A 9,638-nucleotide genomic window follows, 5' to 3' on the forward strand; every position below is an offset into this window, starting at 1 on the left:
GGAGACCTCGTCTTGAAGTCCTATAGGGCACCGGTATTCGATCCAAGAGGGAAGTTCAGACCAAACTGGCATGGTCCTTACATTGTGCATGAAGTCCTGCTGGAAAAAGCTGTAAGTCTCATCGATGAAAATGGAGAAAAACTAACAGAACCTACAAACCTGGATTCGCTAAAGAAGTATTACACCGAAAACACCAGGAGGCCATCCTTGGACGATCTGAGCTTCAAAGCTAAGAACCCAAAAGTCAAAAACCGTTTGCAAAATTTTTTAGCCTAAAAAAGTCAATCAAAATCAAATTTCATTGTTAAACTCAAACTAGGGGCATTTTTAAAACTTCAACTACGTCACGACCTGATCCCTTTCAATGGGGTACGTAGGCGGCCTGATTAATTCAGGTTTGGTCGAACTTTGTAAATAAAATTGAAATAATCCTTTTAACCCTAATGGGCAAACTACGCAGACCTGATCCCCAATTCTTCGGGGGTATGTAGGCAGTCTGGATGGTCTAGATTTGGTCCAAATACATGCAAACATATCAAAGTCCAATCCTTTTGAACCCTAGCCCACCTAAAAGTCCTTATCGTGTGTTTAGGCCCAGGTTTATGGAGAAACAGAAAGAAAGAAAATGACGGAGTCTTAGACCCGCTAGACTGAAAACCTGAAAGGAAGGTCCAGGCAAAAGATAGGGTCATTCACTCGCTAAGTTGAAAACCCGAAAGGGCGACTTAGGCAAAAATCAGGGTCCTGAGCCTGCTGGAAGGAAAACCTACAAGGGCAGGCAATCCAGGAAAAATAAAGGCAGACGGTCCGCGAAATTGAAAACCTGAAAGGGCGATCTGGTCATTGCTGTGATTTCATAAAAGGACAGAACTTCTTAAAGCCGGCTGGACTTTCATTTGTTCATTGGCATTACTCTAAAGTCTAAGTAAGGTGCCAGCAGAAGTTCCTTTGACATTCTTCAAGCTAGGGAGGTTAAAACTGACCAATCCGAAGGGAATAATAACTATGATGGAAATACCGGAAAAGGAATGAAACACCTTTAAACATGGTATTCAAAAAATTCTAAGAGTGTTAGATTGTTACCATTTTAAAATGTTTATCAGGTAAGAAGCAGATTCGGTCTCTTTTAGAGTTCAAGTCATGTACTCGTCAAAGTTCTTATACGTTGTTTGTCAAAGTCTTTCCTTTATCGAGTCGAGGTCAAGTTTAAAGTCTTGTTTAGTCAGTATCCCTCCCAAAGCTGGGGTGACAGGTAAAAAAAAGGAAGCAAGAAGTCGCGTCTCCTGAAGACAATGCAACACAGGACAGAGTTCAGAAGATGGTAGGCTCTCATGCCCATTAGAAGCATCAACAACTGGCAGAATTGAAAGAAGATTATTAGTCAGACGTAGTCTGTTGTACAAAAGCCTTGTAATCCCAAATGTTCATGAAATAAAAGCTTCATGTTCATCCCTTTTGTTTTGCTGTCTAATGAATCTTGTCATGGAAGTAAAATCATACTAGGGGAATCTTTTATGACATAGGCCATCAGGTCATAAAAGATATCAAATACACAGTGATAATTGAGATGGCTATTCTCAGCAAATAGAGATTAGATGAGCTTGAACACACTTCTTTGAGTTAAACTCCTCAGTCAAATTTGTTTCCCAGCAGAGTCAGTGTTTCAGAAATATCAATTCCCAACGGAGTCTAGAGTTAGCTCCTGTAATCTTCAAAACCTAAGTAGAATACTGTTTACCTTTCGAAAAGAGTCAATACCCAAAAATTCTTTCAAGCTACTTGAGTCTGGTCTTCAGCAAAGATCATGTACTCTTAATCATTCTCGGCAAGAGATAGCTAGTTCATCAGTGAAATCAATCAAAGTTTGGTTAATTCTCCAATCATGTGAAAAATTTTAATAAAATAAGAAATTTTCAGAGTAGTAGCTCTGTGTTTTGGAGTCTGGCCATTTCTTGATTCTCCTTTGCTCGTAACCAAGTAAAGCTTTGACTTTCTGGCTCGCTCGCAGTCCAGTCTGTCTCCCTTGATAATTTAATAGTGAAATGCTAAGTAGTTGCCTATCTAAATATCACTCTACAATGTATCGCTACCTATGAATTGGGAGGCAGGATATCTGCGTCGATTTATATGGAACCTTTCCGCAGGAACATATAAATCTTGGGTGATCCGCTACCTTGAAAAATAGGAGTCAGGATTACCTAGGTAGCTAGTACGGATGGATTCCAAGTGATGGCTGTATAGCTATCGTCCGGTGAAAAGTAGTTTCACTGTGGTGTCGAGTGTTTGGAAAAAAAGTAGTTTTCTCCAAATTTTTGAATATCTTGATGATTACTGGTGAAATGCCAGATAGTGGCTTATCTAATCATCGCCCTGCAATGTACCGCTACCTAAGGAATTAGGAGTCAGGTATATCTGCGTCGATTTATATGGAGCCTTTCCACAGGACCATATAAATCTTAGGTGATCCGCTACCTTGGAAAATAGGAGTCATGATTACCTATGTAGCCAGTATGGATGGATTCTAGGCAATGGTCCATATAGCTGCCCTGATAATTAGGCAACCTATGGTATGTCTAATTGTTAGTGTCAAATAGTCATCTTTTGTGTACCACTACCCAAATTGGGAGTTAGGTATACCTGTGTTTAGAGTGTGCTTGTTTCGATAAAAGTACTTGTTTGTCGAATACAAGTGAATGTTTTGATGTATGCTTGAGTCGATAAAGTCCTCGTTTATCGATACAGGTGTGTTTAGAGAATGCTTGCTTTGATAGAGTCCATGTTTGTCAAAATCTTTATTTACTGAAAACATGTGAAATTGTTTTGGTGTACTTGTGTTGATAAAAGTACCTGTTAACGATACAAATGACGAGTTAAGAGTTCAGAGAGAGACTATCTCACCAATATGTTCTGATTGCCAAGTTAAGAGTTCGGTGAGAGGCTATCTCCTCAAGATTTGTAGAGTTAGAGTTAGAGTGAAAGGCGATTTCACCAGTTTACCTTTGTGAATGTTGTTTTCAAAGTTAAAATTCAAAATTTGGTCTGTTCTTATATCTGGTCGGCCAAAATGTCTTATGTTGTCAGCTTTGGCATTCGTGTGATAAACACACTCTGCCAAAGCGAGGCATCTGTAGACACCCCATTTTGACCGAACCATAAATAAGCTTGTGTTTGAGTAAAATTCTTTCAAACATGTGAATTAGTGGCCCAAATTTCACCATGAGGTAATTTAGGATCCCAAATAGGTCTCTGTAAAATTTCATCAAAATCAGCCAAAAATTAGCTAATAGGACAGGCCGAGTTATCAAATGTAGTGTAGAAAGGAGAGTATATTTTGCATATTAGAGGTTGGCTTTTGGAGGAAAAAAGTGAACATATCCATAAAGGGGTTGTCCCTGACAACTAGAAAGAGGGTAAATTTAGCTTTTAAAATATTCATTACATTTTTACCACAGAGCACCCTTATTAAACAAAACAAAGCTAGAACACAAACAAAAAGGGCTATCCAAGAACATAGTGGGGAGGTAAAATTAAGCTTTAAGATCTATAAATATAGCCTTACCTTCTTTCATTTCTAATCTTTCCCCAATTCCAAACCCTAAAACAAGAAAAAAATCGAGAGAGCTAAAGAGAGAGAGAAAACTGGAGTAAAATCGGTGAGTTTCTTTGACAAGATTGTCTTCTCCTACAATTTTATGCTTGAATCCGATTATTATCCTTGATACCTAAAGATTCAACCTTCTTTAACCCTAATTTCTTCTTTGTTAGCCTTGATTTCACAAATTCTAGTGAAATTTCTGTAATTTCGACCTATATTTTTGTCTGATCTATCGATCTCATAGGTTTTAGCAAGCTTTTTTGAATCGTACTAGTATCCTTTGATTTTGTCCAAATCTCTTTGAAAGTTATATATCGATTTTCTCAAACCTTCTCCTAAACCTTAGATTTGTGATATTCCAGCTTCGAAACCTTTGATTTGTTTTTTTACTTTTAGAAGCTCTAGCTCAAGAGTATTATTTCAGTTACTTACTCTGAACCAGAGATTCAGTTTCAGGAAATGATCTAGTCCTTTTCGAGTAAAATTTGGTAATTTCTGGTAAAAAACTAGAAGATTGATCATCAATTAGTGGATAGTTGTTGATTCTTCTCCACAGCCAGGTAGAAAAGAAGATAAAAAGGTAATTATAATTTATTTTGCTTGAAATTTTCTTAATAGTAATATTATGCATTTGATTGCAGCATGAGTTAATTTTTCTTGAATGTAAAATGTATTGATTTTTCTAAGTAAGCTCTAATCTGATCTGATTCAGAAGGATTTGCTCTCAAAATGCATAAGATTTTCTTTCATATTGAAGCTTGAATTTGATTGAAGATTAAGACAATTTAAATCTTTAAAGTTTCATAAGAGTTTTTATTTTTTCTGAACTATTATTTTATGCGAGTGATAGATTTATTCTTTGATTGAAATTTTAGAGTTTTTTCTTTTTAAAAAATCAGTTTTGTTCATTAAAGACACTGTTAGTTATCTTATTCTCTTATAATAGTCCTGATTTCTTTCATGTTTACTTCAGATGGAAATTTTTATGGAATAATGGTAAATCTAAAAGAATTTGATTGTGTTGACTTGATTCTTTTTGGAAGAAAATGATTATTTCCAAGGGCAAAACTGTGCTTGAAGATTAAATGAGATTTTATTTGAAAAATGCTATGCATGTTTAGTTTGTGAAAGGTTTTGATTCGAAATGGTAATATATTTATAGAATAAAAGAAAGATAACATTGACAAATTATTTTGGAAGATAATTCCTTTCCTGAAAATACTCAAAAAGTTAGAGCTATGGTGTTTGAAGAGAAGAAAATGTTCAATATGTTAGTTTAGAATTTGGTGATTGTAGACACCCCATTTTGTTTTGTTTTAATCAACAAATAAATTAGTGTGTTAAATCCATGTGAGAACCCCCTCTATCATTGATTTATATGTTTTAGGTCATTAATATCTTGATCTGACTTTACGGATCATCAATCGGGACAAAATAAGCTAGGGTCACTTCATAGCCCGGACCCTGATTCCATTCCGAGACCCGATTTCCGTAAATCGTTAGATCAATGGCAGATCATGACCTGGGTCTAACCATCCAAAACCACCTAACCTCTCCTCTCATCCTAACCATTCAAACCTCACCTAACCTCACCTAACCTCTCCTCCCATCATAACCATCCAAACCTCACCTAACCTCACCTAACCTCACCTAACATCACCTAACCTCACCTAACCTTACCTAACCTCACCTAACCTCACCTAACCTCCTATCCCATTCTCCTATAAATACCCTCTCATCTTACCAAAGAAAAGAAGGAAAAAAAAGAAAAGAGGAGAGAACCCCTCTCTTAGAAAATTCAAGCCATCTCTCTAGACCAAATCCCTCTTCTCCATAAGTTTGCATGGAATATCGTCTACAAAAAGGTATGTCTTTTGGAATTTTATTTTCTTTTCTATATTTGTAGGATTGAGTGTTGTTTTGCGTATATTTTGGTTGATGTCATGTTTAATTTTGTACTAGTTTGGCCTTGGTCATGTTCTCACTTATGCTAAATATGATTAATGTGTTAGGGTCATTAGAACCTATTTGCAATGGGATGTTGAAATCATTGGCTTGTTAGGGAATTTAGATTTCTTTTGGGAAAACAATTCATTAAAAATTTTGAACATTTACAAGAAAGAAAACTTGAATTTTACATGAATTATCAAAACCCATTTAATTTGGCTTACAAAACCTCCATCTTTCAATTGATAACAACAGCCCCCACTCCAATTTGATAACAACAGCCCCCACTCAATCTCAAGAACCCAATATCCATACCCCACCTTGCCAAGTAGATAAAAACAACCCCTTTTTCAAACATCCCATTTGAATCTAATCTCAGGCCCATTCAAGCCATTTTTCATATTCACCGTCTTTTAATCACTAAAAAAATAAGAACTATCAAAAGAAAACATGGGGGTGCCAATATCATTCCCGTCATAGTGCTAGCTGTTAGACTTTAAACAGATTTTTCGACCTCTAAACAACAGAATCGTGGGAAATGGTTAACTACAAAGTCGTAGATATTTTCGTGCCGTTTCCAACGAGTATTCGTGCTAGATCAGACAGCGAGCGGTTAAAAAGTTAAGTCCAAAATGGTTGCGGCACACCTTTAGGCATTTCCAGTTTAATGTTGCTGTCCTTTTGTTTGCAACACAAATTCGAACCTCTAAATCACAGATTTACAAACAATGGAGAACTACAAAGTTGTAGCCCTATAAAAGATCTTTCCAACGCATGTTTGTACGTTGAATTTGGCCAAGCGGTTAAAGAGTTACGACAGTTTTAGTGGGCTGCATTTGTCAGATCTTTTAATGGTCAATGGTTTGTCGAATTTGTGCAATTGTCAAAACTTGGTTGTGTTAACGTCATTTTCCAAACCAAAATCGAAAGACATTAATCTAAAGTACATCCAACCTAAAATTAACAAAACTAAAATTCACCCATTTAAAATCCACTGATAAAAATCCGTTAAAAGCCATTAACCAAAAGACCACTAAAAATTTCAAATGAAACTAAAACCTTCTAAATAAACAACTTTAAAAGCTACCAAACACACTAAATACCTTCAGATAATAAAAGCTTCAAGAAAACTCTAAAAGTTTCCACAAACCCAAAAGAATTCGAGATTCCCAAGAGCCGGTGGATTCAAAATTCCTTTAGGAACCCTTAGAGCCCAATTTAGGAACACTGGTGTCGTGTTGTGTCGTGTCCTAAGTTTTAGGGAGTCTTAGGTTTTAGGGAGTCCTAGAGTCAGGAGTCCAGCCTCATCACGGACGTTTGCTATGTATAGCAACCGTGCCATAGGTTTAGTTACACTAGTCACCCGATCTTTTCCATAGGACAAGCCTAGTAAACTAGGATGTAGGCTAACCTGCATTAGTCTAAGGGACAACTTGCATTTAGATAAGAATCATATAGCATCTTCGATGAAATCCTAAGATAATAAAATCCTCAACTTGAATTAAATAACTTCTCTTAAAACTGTTGAAACAGTCAATCCCGTCTAGGTCGGTGTCTTAGTTGAGTTAGGCATATGTAACTTAGCTTAGGTGCACCGAACTACGTCGACTCTGATCCCAGTGAGGCTTGGGTACGTAGGCAGCTTGGATGTCTGATGGCATACCACCCGCGAGTCGGCACCACAAACAAATTGTGGTGTTTTGTATATTAATTTTCTTGTAAATGCTTAATCAAATCACTTAGGACTTTCCATGAAATTAGAATTTTAGGAGAACTTTCACTTAGATTGAATCCAGACAAATTAATAAATCAAGATACACATTTAGGATTCACATTGAAATTAGATCATAGGATGCATGTCACTTAGTTTGCACATTAACATAGAGTTGAATGAGCCATTTAAAATAAATTTAAAAGAGTTAGCTTTTGGAATCGAAGACCGATTATCGGGCAAGAATGGTGCATGTGGTGGATAACTCCCCATACCTTCCATTCTCGTAACCAGGTAGCGAGTCTAGATTTCTGGTTAATTACGGGTCCTAGATCCCACATCTAGGTGGCGACTCTGTCAGTCTCTTTCGTGTGGAATTCGGATTGCCTTAGTGATCCCAAGTTCACAGGAAAGATTAATTCAAATCAATAATAAAATGCACACGCCAATCGCGTGGATACGAGAGACCAAGAGAGAGAGTGCGAGGCGGCTCGCGCCCCACCCCTCTCGCGGGATCAGGGTACCACAGTCTGGCGACTCTGCTGGGGATCACCTAACTTCATTAAAATTCCAAAAGATAATTCATTTGAATTTAATTTAACTGGCTCATAAGAACTCTATCTCTTGTATACTTGTCAGATTAGTTTGTCTTGTTTTATTTTCTCATCACATTTTACTCAAACTTAATCTAACAAAACCTGAAGGCATCATAGATCGCGCGAACTTATTGCACACACTTACATCACTTGCATCTAAACCCTTGCATCTCACGTGCACACACGTCCTATTTTAGGAACCCGGAGTGTTATCTAGCATGGTTGACTGGGATTTCATCACCTGGTGCCTCTGTGCTAGAGAAGCATTCCACCCTTAGCCTGGTACCTTTATGGTACGTAAACGGATCTCTTGTTCACGTACTGATACGCCGGACACTGGTACAGTATATCGAGCAGGGATTCGCGCTAAGGGAACTCTTGGCCTTACCCCTAGATTAACCCACACATGCATGTAGTATACGAACACATGTGCATCACGTGTGTGAGCCTAGTTTAGGATATCCTACCCATTGGTGTCTAGATTAGGCCGTGGTCCATCTTCCAATGGTCACGATCGGTCCTTATATACACGAACAAAGTCATGAGTCGAGATTCTCTCTCCACTCCGATAGATTAGGATTAAGGTTGATGCCTTCAGGTAACACTGATAAAATGTGAAAAAAAAAAAAATTCCCTTTGGGTTAGGATATAAATCCCATCATTTCCAAAGATCTCATAGGATTAGTCATTCATGATCTATCCGTTGAAAGCAATCTTATGCTATCTCATCTAATCTTTTGATCGTGCGCCTTTCGTTCTTCTGTCATACGATTCGATCGTATCTTCATGCCATCCCCTAACTGGCAGATGCAGAATCTCACAATCTTTCGATTATGCGTTCTCATGATCTGATCATGCCTGGTCCAGATAATCCAATCTTGCTTGTACCCCTGGTCTGTTCCTCCTCTAGGGGCTACCTTTTTCAAGATTATTTTGCTAAGTCCTTCAGAGTTCACTCTCAGAATCCTTGAGCTAGGGGCATTTCCCTATGCGAATCAGTCATCATTGTCCAAAATTGAAAGTATCAGCCATGATGATGTTCAGAACGAACCAGCCTTCGCCGAGCCTTCAACGCCAAACAGTTGCAGCAGTTAAAGTTTTAGTCACTTACTATTTTATGTTGAGTCAGTCATCATGGTCAGTATAATTGTTGAGTCCGGTCTTACAGTTAAAGGTCAATGCCTAGTCCAGGCAAGTTATCTTCTGTTTCCCTTTCTTATTTAGAGTTGTGAATCCTGAGCATGTTCAGGATAGGTCGTCTGATGTAATAGCTTTTCTTTAAATAAAATTTCGGTCAGTTCCAAAAAGTTCACTTGTGTCTGTTCTTAAGTGTGCTTCTGATCTTAAAATAAGACTCCCTCTTCAAATGAGGACAAAATTGACGAAACTCCACTTGAGTCACAGCAATTACTTGAACGAGAGGAGGAGCGCCAATCCCAACCTTTCAAAGATGAAATTGAAATGATAAACACTGGCACTGAAACTTTGATTCAGTGAATGCCGATTGAAAATACATTACCCTCTAAAGAGTGTGAAGAATTGATAAAATTATTTCAAGAATAAGAAGATTGTCTAGAAAAGCTACAACCGATACCAGGGGCAAGACATAGATAGAAGGTTCAAGAAAGAATGAAGTGAATATCATATGCTATGCAAGGGGCATAGAGTGGAAATAACTTTCATATTTCCAATCAATGACCTTGGTTCTCAAATTCATAACATGAAGCCAACAAATTCAAGATAAGAAGTTCAAGAACAAGTATTGAAAAGTGGTCATCAGATATCAAGA

At 37.5% G+C, this 9,638-nt stretch overlaps 1 long non-coding RNA gene across 1 annotated transcript; it reads left to right on the forward strand.

Annotated features, from left to right (window-relative positions):
• Positions 1-4,983: 4,983 nt before the first annotated feature.
• LOC143853501 (uncharacterized) lies at positions 4,984-9,156 on the forward strand. The gene is made up of 2 exons (XR_013237145.1): positions 4,984-5,460; positions 8,657-9,156. It is a non-coding gene; the product is annotated as an uncharacterized LOC143853501 (long non-coding RNA).
• The last annotated feature ends 482 nt before the right edge of the window (positions 9,157-9,638 follow it).

The sequence above is a fragment of the Tasmannia lanceolata genome, unplaced genomic scaffold, assembly GCF_043159265.1.
Source record: "Tasmannia lanceolata isolate RefF3 unplaced genomic scaffold, GAP_Taslan_0.1 ptg000019l, whole genome shotgun sequence".
Taxonomy (NCBI): Eukaryota; Viridiplantae; Streptophyta; class Magnoliopsida; order Canellales; family Winteraceae; genus Tasmannia; species Tasmannia lanceolata.